Source organism: Globicephala melas, chromosome 14 (genome assembly GCF_963455315.2).
Source record: "Globicephala melas chromosome 14, mGloMel1.2, whole genome shotgun sequence".
Classification (NCBI taxonomy): Eukaryota; Metazoa; Chordata; class Mammalia; order Artiodactyla; family Delphinidae; genus Globicephala; species Globicephala melas.
In genome coordinates, this window is record NC_083327.1 from 11,846,149 (window position 1) to 11,863,677 (window position 17,529).

At 40.6% G+C, this 17,529-nt stretch overlaps 1 protein-coding gene across 1 annotated transcript in view; it reads left to right on the forward strand.

Annotated features, from left to right (window-relative positions):
• The first annotated feature begins 8,190 nt into the window (after positions 1-8,190).
• MYO6 (myosin VI) overlaps positions 8,191-17,529 on the forward strand; it is a 142,959-nt gene continuing 133,620 nt past the window's right edge. Inside the window, exon 1 of the mRNA XM_060283966.2 lies at positions 8,191-8,397. The gene's annotated coding sequence lies outside the window, so the exon portion shown is untranslated. The remainder of the gene's footprint in view (positions 8,398-17,529) is intronic.

The window sequence follows — 17,529 nt, forward strand, 5'->3', positions numbered from 1 at the left end:
TAAATTATGGTTCATTCATACAAAGTTATTTTACACAACAGTGAAAATGAATTCCATCCACATGTAACAACATGGGTGAATCTTGAAAACAATATTGTGAGCTGAAAACAAGTATCAGAAGAATTTATAGTGTAAGATACTATTGAGTTCATGTTCAAGAACATTCAAGCTAAAAATTATATTGTGTAGGGATGCATCCATATGAAAACATAAAAAAATCACAGAAGTCAGAAAATACTAAACTAGAAATCCAGGTTAGTAGAAGCCTCCTGGGGGGAAAGTGGAAGTTGTGATTGCAGAGGGATACACAAGGTACAGACGTTTATTTTAAAATACCTGAAAGCAAAATTTAAAATTTTGATTGTACCCAGAAACGACCTTAGACATTTTTCATGAATTTGCTTGAGTTAATTAACTTAGCCTGGTTATCTTCACATTATTAATAAATATGCAAATATAATATATATTTCATCTCAGGAATACATATTATTTCTTTGGAATGACATAAGTTTTCTCACACCAATTTTAAGAAAAAGATTCCTATTCAAGAATCATGCCATTTATTTCAATCTGACTCTTCTAAGAGAAAGTAAAAATTCAGAAAACTAAAATAATACTGAAAATGTCTCAGAGTATTTTTTCTTTTTAAAAGATATAAGCTCTATTTTAAATATTACAAACTTACAGAAAAAGTACACAGATCATGAATGAATGAATGAATGTATAACTCAAAGAATTATCACCCAGTGAACCCACCTGTGCAACCACCACCCACCCAGGTAAAAAACAGAACATTACCAGCATCGCAGAAGCATTCCACACGCCTCTTCTTAAACTACCAACCCTTTTTAATGTATCATTTTGAATAACTAATAAGTACAATAGATTAGGTTATTTAGATTATTAGATTATTGTTCAGCAAACATTCACTACCTACACATCCATGTTAAAACCATTCATCCTACCCCACTGATGCTAGACTTGGTCATCTGATCTTCTTCATCTAATGGAATGGGGGCAGAAGTAGCAGTGTGCCAATTCTGAACCTTGGCTTTAGGAAATACAGCAGGTTTCTGACTTCTGACACAAGGAGAACGTCCCTCCAGGTAGCCACTGTCCTTTCATCTTGACCCCCAGAATGAGACACATAGAACAGACCTGAATATACTAGCAGCCTGAATTAGAATTGTCCCAGGGGACCTACGTACTTGCCAGAGAGAAAAATGAATGCTTTTTGTTATATGCCATTAGGATTTTATTGGTTACACAGCAAAGGCTGACTGATATAATAATCATTTGTTAAACTCAAAAAAGCATAAGTGAATGAACACAGGTTATTACTCTGTGAATCCAATTAAGGCTGTGTTCACTTCAAACGTACGTTTATTATTAACTGTAGGATAATATTTAACTCTGACACATATTTAATTAGATACTTCCTGGTCAGAGATTCCTTGATACTTCTTTGATCTGTTTCAAGATACTACTATTTTTAAGGCAAGAAAACCAGCCACTACCAATCTTTTCATTTGTTTAACAAACATTGTGGGCTTCCCTAGTGGCTCAGTGAAGAGAATCGGCCTGCCAATGCAGGGGACACGGGTTCGAGCCCTGGTCTGGGAGGATCCCACATGCCGCGGAGTAACTAGGCCCGTGAGCCACAACTGCTGAGCCTGCGCGTCTGGAGCTTGTGCTCCACAACAAGAGAGGCCGCGATAGTGAGAGGCCCGCGCACCGCGATGAAGAGTGGTCCCCGCTCGCCGCAACTAGAAAAAGCCCTCGCACAGAAACGAAGACGCAACACAGCCAAAAATAAATAAATAAAGAAGCTTTCATTTAAAACAAACATTGTTTTCCAAATAATACTGTGTATCACTGATTTGTCTAAATAGCACTCCCACACCCAGTCTTTTTAAAAAATATTATATACATAGCAATTTTTGTATTACATAGTATCAACTTTGAATATTTTATTTGTATCCTTAAAAGAAGATACAATTTATTTTCATTTTTATATTTTTTTGTAAGATAGCAGCAACACGATGTTTAACCATCTGAATTTGAAGGAGAGTTGGTAAAAATAAAAATAAGTATTGTTACAACTCAATAAATATTGAATTATGTGTGGAATAGTGCTTTAAGTTTCAAGTACTATAACGTTTCTCTTCTATAACACAGTTCTAAAATGTTTTTAAAATATTCATTTCTGAGGGATTTCTACTGTCAAGACTATGGACCAAAGCTCAAGGGCATTCAGCTCCGTTCCATTCCACAAACATTTCCTCAGTGCATGCCTCTTATGTCCCAGCCAGCTCTAGATGTCCAAAGACAGGTAGGAGCTCTGTGATCTCACAGACTTGTAAATAAAACATCCTATATTATTAGGAAGTGTGCTAATGTGGAGACCCGCACAGGATATTCCAGTGGACATTAAATTCAACCTGAGGGCTGAAACATATTTATGATATTAACATCTAAATAAGGATCAATAAGGCACTGAAATGATTAACTTGTAATCAAATTGGGATTAATATGTAAAAATACAATCTTGAAGATTTTAAACTACATTAATTTTTTGGTGTATTTTTCTGGACTATTTATGTAGGCTGTGGAGAACTGACCTTTCTGAATTGTGTCACTGAATACTTTGACAAATGTATATTTACGGTTTCCTTTTGCAAAATTTAATTCAAGGATTGTTTTTATATTTTCTCACACCTTCTTTAATCTGTACATTTTGTTTTTATAATTAAATAATATCCATAAATCCAACTGTAATCATTTATTCATAATATGCAACAAAAATAGATAAATCAACTACTTTTCTCATTATATTCCTGGAAGTTGTATAGCTATAGCAGGAAGACTTCTCTAGAATGGGAAAATTTTTATAAGTTATCTGTTTTATATACATTTTTATGGATTTTTTTAACATTCAGATTTCAGCAAAACTGTACCTAAAAGAAATTGCATAACTGACTTATACTAATTTCTAAATTTAATACAAAGCTAATTTCAAATAAATTTTAGCATTGGTTTTATTTTTAAAGATTTACGTTTTTCTTGCTCAAATATACTTCAAACTTTTCTAGCATGTAACAAGTTCAAGATTATATGGGAATGTATTCTTACATTTATTATTGTTTACATGATCTATACTTTGGATTGGTATTATGCTGTTTGCAAACCTTTTAGTTTGCAAAATGCTTTCATTTTTGTATTATCTTATTTAGTCCTTTCCCTGAGGAGGAGGTATCATTATCATTGCTATTTTATTGATGAGTAAATTGAGTCTCAGTAAGATTAACTGTCTTTACAGGTCACAGGCCTGGACCCTGGCTCCTCTTCACGTTATTCACCTCGTGTTAAGTAAGTTTTAATATAAAACTGCACCTCCAGAATGGCCTTCATTAAAAAAAAATTTTCTACAAGTTGGTTAGGTTACATTTGACCCAATGAAGTCTGGAAAAAAAAAAATAATCGACTCTCCTCTGCCTTTCTTCAAATTACCCGACTCGAGCTGGAGATCACAGGATATGGGAAATTAGATGACATATTATTTTTAAGACGTTTGACAGTTCATTAAAGTGTTTGAGGTGATGATCTTTGGTTAGACTTGCGCTATGGTTTCAGTTTTAATTATAATGCCACTATGACAATTCAGGAAAAACTAGCTGGAAGTTTCAATGAGAGAAAAACTATAGTTACAGAAATTTCTGGGAGCTAGAACGATGAAATGTGTGTTGATCTGGTTAAGGAACTTTTTTTTAAAAGCATCTATTAATAGATGACATTTCAGCTTTACTTTTTGCCCTTTATATAGAAAATATTTCTAAAATATATTAGCCTACTTTCTTTCTAGAGAGTAAGTTCAGGAATGATGTTTAAAACATCATTTAATTTTTTTAAACAAATGGTCTATGCTTTGATAGTGATTACATTAAGCATTAGTTTTTCCTGATAAAGTATGGGAGATACGGATGTTGGCAGTGTCTGAGGATGGGCTAAAATATACCCTAAGGAAAAAAATCATAAGACTATCTTTTCAGAGACCTGCTTATTCTCTGTGCTTTATTTCCCTATAAATTCCAGATGATTACCATTAGTGCAAACTTGCTAATAACTAAAGAAATGATCAAAACTTCTTTTAGAAGCTATAATGTAAATATCTCATTTATTCATTAAATAAACACTTGAACACCTACTCATTCCTCTTTTGTAAGATGGGGATAATGACAGAATTTTCTGTATCAATTAGGGTTCTTTGTTGAAGGCAATAGAAATAAACTCTGGCTAACTTATCCAGAAAAAGAATGTACTGGAAGAAAATCACGTAGCTCACAGAATCCCCAGGGATGGTGAACTCAGTGTGTAAAATGGGCAGGACTATCACTGTTGGCATTGTCACAACCAGAACCTGGTCGCCACAATGATCCACACCACTGGGGATTATCTCTGCATCTTTGCATCGCTTTATGCAGATTCCAAGTTTCAGGTGAGGGCATCCAATTGACTTAACCTGGGTCCCATGCCATGACTACACCCTAGTTGCCAGAGAGTGGGGAGAAGGACTTTGGCCAAACTGTGAAGTGGGCCCTGTTCCCACCAAGACTCAAAATTAAGGATTCTCCATAAATAGGATGGGAGGTCAGAAATTAGGCAGGCAAAAAGCTGGTGTTCATCGTAATGACCTCACAGGGCTGTGAAGGTTTAGTGGGATGACCTGTGGCTGGCACGCAGGAGGCACTCGATCAGTTTTGGCATTATTATTATTATTATTAATCCAATGAGGCAGGCAATGTGCTAATCTCTAGGGATAGAAAAGTAATAGGGCACAATTTCTCAACAAAAAGCTCAACATTCTGGAGAGCTGTTTCAGTGAGAAACAAATATAAAAACATAATTATAATACCAGTTAATAAGTGCTACTGTATAGGTACCTATGGAGTGGGTGCTCTGGAAAACAGGGAAAAGAAAAACCAATTCTGCCCGAGTCAGGACAGAGAAAATAGTCAGACCGAGTTCTGAATATTGAGAGGAGCATCATGAAAGGGCTTGTCATGTTTGAATTCCTATGAGTAGGGTGGGCTCAGGATTGTGAAGGATTCTGTACACCATCTAAATGAGTTTTAACTGATCTGAAAGTCACCAGGACTTGGTGAAGGGGATGACGTAGTCAGATCTGGGGGTGGGGTAACACTTTAAAGGACGAGAGTGAGCAAAGACAATGTCAAGAGTTCAGATAAGGGAAGATGATGGCCTGTTCTCAGGGAAGATGGAGAGTAAGACAACAGCTTTAGAAATAATGTATGACATAGAATGAACTGCATTCAGTACCTCCACCACTAGGGGTGAGAGACGGAAGGAGTCCTGGGTAACTTAAAAGACCACAACTTTTTGAGATGAGTGGATGGTAATGCCACGATTGTAATAGACTCGCTTGTCAAGGGGATCATTTGAAGCAGCTGGGAGAGGAAAGAGACTAAGTTCCTGTGTGGGTTTCAGCCTGCCTTACTTTAGGAGTTGGCAACAAAGATGCAAGCTGAAGCTATTAAAATGGGTATCAGCCAGGGAAGGTGGAGAGAGACTTTAAATACCCACGATATTGACCCCTGTAAAAATGAAGGAACCAGATCACGAAATTTTGCATATGATTTCTGAGGGAGCTCTTGGAGCCCCCATCTATGATAGGAGGTCCGTGGATCTCAGTTTAGGAATCCACGGGCTAGCTAGCACAAGGAGACTGGGGGAAGAGTCTTACAAATATTTAGTGGGTGAGAGCAAAGTTGAAAAGCTTACAAACATAAATACGGAATAAATTGTTAAGATGAGTTTCGGCAGCAGATATGATACAGTTATATCCACCATGCTTAATGACATATATGCAGTTTCCTAGAGTTGTCTATTCTCTTGCTGTTTGTTCATCCATCTATACCATTTATTCAATAATAACAATAATGGTAGGCACTGTTCAAATGAGATGTGAAAGCCACCATGCTTGGCACTAGGGACACAAAGACAAACAAGTCCCCTACCCTGCCCTCAGGGAGCTTACAGTCCAGGTGGAAGGTACTTGTAAGTACACTAAAACAGAGATAGTGAGATAAGTGTTGGAAGACATACGTGCAATGGGTGCTAAGAGAGAGATGGGAAAGCGCACCAAATTGCACCTAAGGTTTGGAATAAGGGGGTTAGGGAAAACTTCTTGGAGGGGACCAATAGGCTTTGCTCTGAAGGATTAATTGGACTTAGCCTGGCAACACTCCAATGTAATAAATAGCATAGCTGTCTGTTCTGGAGTGCAAGCACTTCAGAATGGCTTGAAGGTAAAGTACAAGAAATGGAAAACGGCAGTGGGTGGAAGTGAAACTGGAGAGGTAAGCAGGCCTAAGACCAGTGGTCTAAAATGCCAGTGATTCCCAAGAGAGGTGACACTGTGTGAGGAAGCCTGGTTTAGGACAGCTTTATGGAGTTTAGAATAGTGATGAACTGGGGAACAATGAAAAGGCATTCAAATTCAATGAAAAGAAAAAAACAAAAGAGATCTCCACATGCTAGCCAAACAAAAACAGCTGAAGGATCATATAAGATATCTTCAGGAATTTGGACTTTATACTAAAGATAGTGGAGTGCCACTGTAAGAGTTTAAAGAGAGGAGTACATAATCAGGCTTTCATTTTATAAAATATAAATCTGATGGTATTGTAGACACTGGATTAGGAGGGGACAAGATTGCAGCCTGGGAAATTGGCTAGGCGGCTATAGCGGTATGCGAGACATGAAATAATGGTGGCCTGAAGCAAGACAGTAGTTGCTATGAAGAACTGGATACATCAGACAGATGGGGAGCTAGAAGCAGTCTCAGTAATGAATTGGAAGTGGAGGAAGAAGGAGAGAGAGAGAAAAAAATCACAAGTCGTTGCTCACAATAAGCTGTATGGGCTTCAATTGGTCTGACCAAGCCGTTTAACCTTAAATCCAAAATGAAGTCAAAGCAGTGAATTGAAATCCTCTCCTCGTTCTTATAATATTTTTCCGATCCGGTTTGAAATCTAGTTTTATATACTTAAGATTTACCTCCCGGTAATCTGGAATTACGTTTCTGAGATTGCTGTAAATTATTTCCTTTCTTGTTTTCTCTTCCTCTTTTTTACTTCCCTACTTTATTCTTAATATTTTATTGTTTTAATTGTCTGCTAAAATACTTCATCATAACTTAGCTTTTCCTCCGAGAGAACTGTGGAACATCTGAATAACTGAAACTTGTCCCCTATCAGAATCTTGTCGATTTCCTGAAGTTTTCCCGTTGCTGCTTGGAATGTTTCCGGGGTAATGTTCTGAGGGTAATTTTCCTGTGTAGGTGCGCCTAGCTTTTTTCAGCGGAGACTTTTAGCATTTCTAGTCAATCACCATTTCATTTTCTTAAGAGAAGCTTCTTTTTGTCGTAAAGGCAGTATATGTTTTCATCATATTTCATTTTCAAATATGACTCACAGGTATGTCCCTTATAAAAACAGTAAAACTTAAATGACAGAAGATCTGAGCTCTAATCAGTATATACGGCGGCGGCGTGAGGGCTGAAGAAATGCCAAATTTCCCGCCCACCCCCCCACCCCTCCCACCCCCCCCACCCCCTCACCCCCCGCTCCCAAAAGCGGAACAGCAAGTTTGCTGCACAGGGAGGTTACTACCCTCCTAAGGCAGCCCAACCCGGGGCGACCGGGGCTGCAGGCGAAATCGCCTGCTGCCTCCCTCCGCAACGACGCCGCCTCGTCCCGCCCGCCCTCCCCACCTCTCGGGGTCCTCGCCCCCTGCCCGAACAACACTCCCCCTCCCGGAACGGATTCCCGCGGCGGCCGGACTGCACGCTGCCCGCACGCAGTCCACGGGGGTGCGCTGCAGGCGCCTGGAGCAATAACCCCCGCGAAGGAGGCCGTTTCGCGGGGGGGCAGGAACGAGGGCTGTGGGCCAGGCCCGGGACGGCCCCTCCCCGCGCCGCCGCGCGCCCTCCAGGTCCCGGAGGCTCGGCGCCGCGGGTCGGCGCGAGGACTGGCGGGGCGGCCCCGCGCCGAGCGCCCCCTCCCGGCGCGTCCGCGCCCGCGCCCCGCCCGCCAGCCCGCGGCGCCCCCGCCCCCTCGGGCGCTCCGTAGCCGTGACGTGCGCGCGGCGGGGCTGGGGACTCGGCGGGTTGCCGGCCGGCGGGCGGAGACGGACCCGGGATCTGTCCGAGCAAGAAGCGAGCTGGAGACCGGTCACCGCCGCCGCCCCGTCCCGGTGTCGGTCCGCGTCGTCGCCCTCTCTCCTCGCCCGCCACATCCCTCCCTCCTCCCCCCCCCACAACGCCTCACCGGCGACAGGTAGCCCCGCCGCCGCGCACCTGCCCTCGCGTTCGCACCGGTGAGTGCCTCGGGACGCCCGCGGTGGGGCGTCGGCGCCGGGGCCCCACTTCCCGGAGCCTCGCTCCCCCAACCTGGCCTTGCTTCGGGGCCTCCTCTCGCCGCCCGGGGCAGACGAGCTGGCTTGGTTCATCTCCCGGGGACGCCGGGGGTGAAGCAGGTGATGAGTGGGCCCGGGCGGCGGCGGCTCCCGGTAGCGCAGGGGTGGGTCTCATTTCCACAGGACAATGAGAGTCTTCTTTCAAGTCTGTTACCACCAGGATGCCTTCGGGTATCTTCTCTGGCTTCCAGGTAGAAGCTGAGCCCTCAGGTGTCCAGCTCTGACCTGGACGTCCCGTGATAGTTTTCTCTTTCGTAAACAGGCTTAAAATTCAGTGCAGGAATAGTGCTTTTTGTTCTGGGATGTGAGGATCAGCTGCTGTCCCAATTAGTTTAATCTTGTAGGAGCCCAGGTTGGGACTGTATAAAGCTGTATTTTTAGTCTTTAGTTGGTCAAGTATTTTGGGTACGTTAATTTATATATCTGCTACTGAACAAGAGATTTTTACATTTTTTAATTCCCAAAACTCTTTAAAACGATTAAAATGCTCAAACTCTGGGGTAAGAAAATAATTTGATAGAGTTATTACTAGAACATCCGTGTCAGAATTATTTCCATACAGGTTTAGAAAACGTGTTACATTTTATCTGGGGTGAAGTTTGTAGTGGAGGAATGCTTAAATCCTAATCTACAGATCTAAGGAGCTAGGAACACTGCCCCAATTTAATAGGCTGCTGTACGTGGTAGATAAAAGTTTTCCTTGTTATGCTCTGGCGGTGTAGATGCAATATAGCTAAATGTCGTCAGGGTTTGAGAGTTTAAAAGATTAATATTCTTAAGATTTAGCTGAGCACTGTTCACACGATAAAATGTGAATCTTGAACTTGGGCTGGTAATAGTCCTGGTACAAAGGTTGACAGCAAAAGGACATTTCTGTACAAATTAACTAAGATGTCTTGGGTTGTGGTTTGCATTGGAAATTGTTTAGTGAAAAAATTACCTTGGTGTCTTTTACTATTAATTTTAGAAACACCACAAATTGGTCTATAGCCAGAGCTTGAAACAAAGCAGCCTTTTAAAATAACTCATTGACTTTTAAATATCCACCTCATTTAGAGTATTTTCAGTTGTGCAGAATTACTTGCATAGCGGTAAACAGAAGTTACTTTAGTCTTATTCAGGTTTGCCTGTTGCATTTGTATGTTCTGTGTGACATGCTATTTAATTGTTGGCTTTTTAAGTTACATTTTAGTTTTCAAAAACTAATTTTAAAAGGGAGTAATGGAAGTGATAAGCAACTTTAAGAAAGATTATGATTAAAAACTCACTATATATGTAATATTTAAAAGTATATATAATATACGTATATTCTTCATTAGTGCTTGGAAACGTGGACAAGAAAAATATAATAAGCTATTGCAATATTTAATGTAAATTCATGCAAGGTCTTAAAAATATCATAAATCATAACCCATGGAACTCATCTGAAATGGATTTTTTTCTCTGTTTATGTTTGTGTGATCAAGTTTTAAAATAACAGTGGCCAGGAAATCTGAGAGAAGCTGAAGGCTCTTTTTTCATCCTGTTGTGACTTTGCCTGGAGACTGTGGTGTATTATGTAGCCCATTGTTTAGACAACGGGCTGTCTCAGGGTTCTAAAAATACAACTAAAATTAAAAAGAAATTTGACTATGTGAGGTTTGAATAAATATAAGCACCCCAGATATTAAAAAAAAAAAAACTGATTTTCAGTCTGCTGATAATTGAATCCCCATGTCTGTTATGTAAAATGTCAGTTTTATAAAGATGTTTAACCTTTGTGAATTTTTTATTTCTCTATATTAAAACATTTTAAGTAAAAGATTGAAAAATGTATGACAAGTGTAATAAATCTCATACAGTTTAATTTTGATCCTTACAATGAGACATCACCCATTTATTAGGCATCTGCCATAATCAGAACACTAACTGAGGAACTTGATCTGCAAAATAATTTTCAAGGTTGGTGGTCTTGTCCTTTTTACACATGAGGAAATTTAGGCTCAGAGAATTGAATATTTGCTCAAGGTCATGAGGTCATGTAGCTCCAGGGAGAGTCTGGATTCACACCCAAGTCTTCTGACCATAAAACCTCAGTCCTTTCCACCAGAGCAGGTTGCCTTAATCTCAGTGCAATTGGTAGACTATTCTGGTAAACCTGCAGAACTGGTATTGTGTTAAAGAATGTAACTGGAGGTTTGAACAAGGTACAGAGGAGTGACATTAAGAAGGGCCAGGAATGGGGCTCAGAATTAATTTTGAATTCTGTGTCTGTTTCTTCATTCTTAAGTAGACAGCCTTGAACAGTGATATGATGTTGCTTTATCATTTCTGGGGTAAATTCCAGAATATTATACATACTGTGCACTTTTAATTTTGATGGGCTGTAGGAACTAGAATTAGGCTGTAATGTAACACTGGTTTTCATTGTAGCTTAAGTGAATAATGTAATGTACCTGGTTAGGGTAGAACTTAAAAATGAGATAGGTTATTGCCTGTAAATGCAGTAGCTGCCTTTTAAATGTTATGTAATTAATTGTGTAATACTAAGGGGAAAAATGGTTTTCAGATTCTGATTAAATTGTGACCTGTTAGATCAGGACAATTTTATTTTTTTTTAATGTCCTGTGTTTATTTCAGGAATGTCCCTTGAGCTGTAATAGACACAAAGAACAAAGTGAGCACACAAAGTCCATCTTTTGTAGCAAATGAGTCATTTCAGCAGTAGAATGTAGTTGGGTAAATGAACAGAAAATTGGTAGGAAGGCTCAGTTGGGTGACTTCTGTTACGGGTATGTCTTTGTTTTGAACTATTAGGAAGGATACTCATATTCAACTGTAAATACAAAACCATCATCCAAGGGCTTAATGTAAATTATTAATGGATGATCTGTAACACATCTGCTTTCGTGTGTGTGTGTGTGTGTGTGTGTGTGTAGATAATCAAGAACTAACTAAAGTTAAATAAGCTTAATTCTGTTTTTGAGGCATTATATAATGTTCAGAGGAACCAGGATGTTCTACATTTAAAACGGTTATGCTTTTATTTGACAGATTTAGTGGACTGTTAATAATCTTAAAATATAAGTATATCGTCCTACTTATGGTTTTCAAAAATAAGCTTTCTTTTCTCATTGAGTAGTGTAAGAATGACATAGTGGTTTGAGAAATGACCACAAGTCCAGCAAAAGTTCTCCCTGTGAGTACTGAAGTATGGGAAGTAAAACCAGAACAGATCTGGCATCTTTAGAAACCTTGCTAGTGTTGAAGAGAGGGGAAGTCCTTTTCTATTTATAAAACCTGTCTCTTCCAGTGAAACCAAAATACTGAAGCACATTCCTTAGGTGATATTCACATGCCTGCTGAGTAATGTGGGCAAAGCAAGGTGGTGCTCCTGGCAAAACCACAGGCATCTTTTATGCACCTTACATCACTTGTCATTTTATTTGAAGGTAACCTGCTGCTTAAGCTTTACAAGGTAAGGTATTACGTATCACAGAATTTAAAAAATTTCTGTTATATGTGGATGAGCATCTTTTTCAACAGATATTTATCGATGGTTCATTGTGTTTAAAATATAGCTGTTGATGGGAACTGGTTCTTCCCTGTTGTGGCAGATCTTTGGATCTAGGAAATAGGAGGAGTGGGACAGATGTGAAAAGAAAGATAAACAGAAACATCCATTTAAAACCTGAAGCTGTTTATGTCAGAAGTTAACACCCTACATGAATGACGCTTTACTCTTTTGGAAATCGTTTTATGTACATTTGGTCCTAGAACAACTTGATGAAGTAGATGTGGTACATCTGTTCTTACTCTGCACATGAGAAAATGGAGACACAAAGATAAGTACTTTGTTCAAGGTCACATGTGAGGCTGCTTAGAAGCGTCACTGAGAATGGAACTGCTATCTGTGTGTTCCCATGGAGTCCTCCCTCCCCCAGGTCTCTAACTCCTAGATTTAGTAAGGGTTAACCTCTCAGCAGTGACTTATTTCATTTTGTGGATTTAATTCAGATGGTTCAGGCAATTCTGAATAGTCAGGATAGCTAAAGTGATAATTATTAAATATGTAGTTACACTTTTTTCTTCTTGTTTTTTAACGTAAGGTAGAAGGTGAGCATGATGTAGTATTATGGAACTACTTGAACATTTTTAATAGATTGATGGAGTCGAGGTTGGTAATTAACTTTTCTAGTAGCAGTGTTTTTAAGGGAAAGCCAACAATTAGTTTTAAAAAAGAAAAATATTCTGGAGGAATTTTGAAAATAAGTTTTATTATTTGGTACATTGATATTGATCTGATTATTCTTGCTTTTGTAAAGACTTGCTAATGAGCTAAGGTGTGTCTCAGTTGGTACCTTTATGCCTTCATTCATTTCACAGATATTTGAGTGTCTGTCATGGGCCAGGCACTGTTCTGAGTGCCGATGATAAGGTGATAAAACCAAGTCCTTGTACTGAGTGACATTTTGTTGTTGTTTTGAATTAAGTTAATTATAGACTCATCATTCTAGTATGTGATTAACAGGGCTGACCCTAAAGTTGGAAAATAGTTGTCAAAGTGGTACAATTTGAGGGCTACTAAAAGCCTCATTTGCTCTAAAATATTCTGCTCCTGGCCTTTAGTCCACTGAGTTACAGCACTGTTACCAGTTGCTTCCTGATATATAAGAATATATTCCATCTTTTATCACAGTTTCAGGAAGTAAGGCTGAGAGAAAGTAAATGGGACCCAGGACTGATAATGTTGGCTTTCGTAAGAGAGTGGGTTGGCAAAGTATAATTTTAGTAGCCGCTGTTGTTTACTGAGCTCTTGCTGTGTGGCAGGTACCATGTCAAGCAAGTATTTTATGTACGGTAGCTCAGTTAATCACTATGTCGGACTTCCCTGGTGGCACAGTGGTTAAGAATCCGCCTGCCAATGCAGGGGACATGGGTTCGAGCCCTGGTCAGGGAAGATCCCACATGCCGCGGAGCAACTGAGCCCGTGCACCACAACTACTGAGCCTGCGCTCTAGAGCCCGCAAGCCACAACTACTGAACCTGCAAGCCACAACTACTGAGCCCATGCACCTAGAACCCGTGCTCCGCAACAAGAGAAGCCACCGCAATGAGAAGCCCGCGCACTGCAACGAAGAGTAGACCGCGTGCAGCAACGAAGACCCAACGCAGCCAAAAATAAATAAATAGAAGACATTAAAAAAAAAATCACTATGTCACCTTAATGCCACATGCACTTGGCATTAAGACTCTCGTGTCTTAGGAGAGAGAGGCACAGGGATGTTAAACTCGCTCAAGCTCCCAGCCAGTACTTGGTGGAGCTGGGATTGGATCCCTTGTCGTCCTTAGCATGTGGTTGTAGGTACTCATGTGGAAAGAGTGCGGGTAGACTTGCGACGTGCCACCAGTATGTCATGGCACACCATGTAGGTGGAAGGGCTTGGTGAGCGAGGGATGGGTGCGGTGGGAGTTGGGGGGATGGGGCGTTATTGCTTGCCCAACTGCTGGCCCCTCAGGCTTAGCCTCTGTATTCCAGCCCCCAGGTTCCAGAGTTGCATTTGTGCATAAGTGCTTGCTTGTCCGCCTCCAGGGTAAGAGGACAGGCAGAGGTGAGGGGATCCTGGTTTTGCCACTTATTAGCTGGGTCAGATTACTTAGTTTCTCTGGGCTTCAGTTAGTAAAATGGGGGCTACAATATTACTTACCTGGTGTGGTTCTCGTGAGGACTGGATTAGACACTAATACATGGAAAGCACATATCACACTGGCACATAGCTAGTGTCCATTATTATTGTTACTGTTTTGGCTGCTTTTTCTTTTCCATGTTTAATGTGGAATGCTCATCCAAAAGGAAAAAAGCTGTGTATTGGAGATTTGGGTGAAATCTTGAAGTTGACCAGTTTCAAGTAGTTCTGAAATTTAGGTGCGTACCAAGAATTATCCGGGGAACTAGTAAAAACACGTCAGAGAGATGTGGGTGGGGCATGGGCAGTAGCATTTTAACAAGTTTCTCAGTTGATTTATTTGTGTACCAACATTTGAGAACCACTGGTTGAAAGCTTTTCTTCATCCTCTGCTTTGGGAGGGTGTTGGCAATAACAGCAAAAAGCTGCTCTGATTAACCAGGCAGCATATGGTAAAAGGAAGTGAAATATCGGTTACCAGAATCTCTTCATTGATTTTCTTTCTTCTTTTAAGCTTATTTGGAGCTCATAGCATTTATCTTGAGATGACAATGCAGTGTTAAATTTCACACCTAAATTTAATTGTAGTGAGTATTTCAACTTATTAACCAGCTTCATTTGGAAGTGAGCTACTTATATTTAATTTTTAAACGACTATACAAATAGCAGTAACATATAAGTAATGCTCGTTTAGATCTTAAGACCTTTTTGAACTATTTGTTTGGTTGCACTGGGTCTTAGTTGTGGCACGCAGACTCCTTAATTGTGGCATGCGGACTCTTGGTTGTGGCATGCATGGGGGATCTAGTTCCCCAACCAGGGATAGAACCCGGGCCCCCTGCATTGGGAGTGCAGAGTCTTATCCACTGTGCCACCAAGGAAGTCCCCTTTTTAATTGGATTTCTTTAGATAATGTACTGTTTTGAATAACTAGACTTGGTCTTGTTAGCCACAGCAGGCGAGGTCCCAGCAGGAAAGAGATATCATCCCGGATGGTGCAGATGAAGAGACTGCAGGGGCAGGGAGCAAGCATGGGGTGGTGAAGCACCCAGGGAATAACAATGGTGAGAAGCCGTTCACTCTCTAGAGGTCTCGGAAGCAGAGAGCTGGCCTTGAGGAGGAGGCTGGGTGGGGCTGAGGCTTTGAGGCGGCCCGGTGGGGAGGGGGGAAGTTCCCTGGCTGGTGACTTTGCTAGAAGGCAGCTGGGGAGCCTAGGTTAGCCTAGCTCTGTGCCGGCTTATCCTGCCAGGGCAGGGGCAGAGCAGAACAGGGGTGGAGGTGCAGTGGAGCAAGTGGAGGATAACTCGGGCATCGATTGGAACCTTTGGGAATTTGTAGCATTGCCTTGGTGCATTTTAAATCGCTTGTAGCATTGTGATATATCTGCAAAGTGCTTGAGACTGCCTGTCTTTTTTCTTTTTTTTTTTTTGTCATATGCGGGCCTCTCACTGTTGTGGCCTCTCCCGTTGCGGAGCACAGGCTCCGGACGCGCAGGCTCAGCGGCCATGGCTCACGGGCCCAGCTGCTCCACGGCATGTGGGATCTTCCTGGACCGGGGCACGAAGCCGTGTCCGCTGCATCGGCAGGCGGACTCTCAACCACTGCGCCACCAGGGAAGCCCTCACTTTCTCATTTAATCAATCAGTTATTTCAGGAAATTTGATGATCCATGTAACCCGATGAAAAACATAATCTAGGTCGGTTAACATAAAGCACTTTTATTAATATGTTGTTATGCCTTAATGAGGTTTTCTGAAATTTTCTTCATCAGGTAGTCTTGTTGTGATAGAATAAATGTTTTTCATTAAAAATAGCTTTTAATAAGTTTAAAATATTTTGGCAAGAAAAGTCCCTTGCCTTCTGGAAATTATACTTCCCGTTCACCTGGACTCTTGAGCGCAAGAACACCAGGGCACAGTTCATAGAAGTTGGACTCTTATGACATAATTGTTCTTCCTCCTCAAGTCCTTTTAAAGACGCATTAAATTCCTGTATAAATCTGTCGCAGTTTGCTGTTATTCAACTGTCTTCTGCTAATGCCAGTTTTACCTAGTTAATCTGATATCTGGCTGAAAGTCTAAGTCCATGCTCTTCAGTTTGGATAGATTCCTGAGGATTACTAAAGAAAAACATTTCTCTCCTTAAAGAGATGGTATGAAGGTCCCTAGTGTCTGAGCATTACTCCCCCCAAAACAATTAGAATAGTTGATATGTCTTCTCTTGAGGGTTCCGGGGGAAAAAGAGTCCAAGATTGTACTCAGATTAAGCAGCAGCTAGACTGGGTCTTGTTCACAGTTTCCAGAAAAGGAGAGCAAATTAATCAGTCACCAGCACCTGGCTATGAGACTTGACCATACAAGTAAAGGCTACATGTAAATGTTATATTTGGGTTTTGTTTTGTTTTGTTTTGTTTTTTGGAACAAATAAGTGTCTCAGCTTGTCTTTAAAAGAGTATGGTGGAAAACAGAAAAAGGTTTGGAATAAGCAAAATAGCTCCTGTGCTTGGAAATCATACATTTAGATTTTATTTTTCTGTAAGTGGGCCTTTTTCTTCCTTTAAAAGGGGAGAGTTCAAACTTTTGTGGAATCTTCTGAAAACGTATTGTTTATTTCGATTTGATGCTGATAGAATTAGTATCCCGCAGGAAAGAATTGAGGCTGTCGGTTTTTCCTTGTTATGCTCTTTGAATTTCCCTGATTTGAGGATTGAGTTCTTCCAGAGAGAACTTTTCTCTGGTTCCTTGTTATTTTTTTTCTAAAATTAGATGAAACAGCTGTGTTTTGGTTTGTGGGCAAGATTTGCTGTCTGTTATCCTGGTATTTTGCAGAAGAACAAAGTATACATGTGTATGTGTTTTGAAGAGGAATGAATTAGTTTCTCTGCTTTTCTGGTCTGTCATTATTGAGTTGAAGATGAGAACAGCAAGACGGTTTATGTATCTGTTGTGCTTGATGGGAGGGGAGGAGAACTGAATGAATTTGAACATATGACCAGATTCACTTCAGATGTTTTAGAAGCCAGAGAAAAAAAGTTCAGTCAGAATTTTGTATTTTCTAGAGATAGATTCCACCGATAAGTTTGTTTTTTTGAAGGGGGGGTGCAGCATAAATTAGGAATTTATAAACTAGTTTAATTTGGTGATTTTAATGAGTTATTAGCAAAAATGGAGATAGTCTTACGGCTGCACACGAGAATGCTAGTGTGTCAGAAGGTGGTCTATTATTTATTAAAAGTGTGCTTCTGGAACTGGTCCAGAATCTCATGCACTTTGGTCCTATTCTCTACGATTCTGTTTGGCAGCAACATTGACCTAGATTATTTTCGGGACATACAGACACCTGAGTACATCAGCAAGCTTGAACAGTG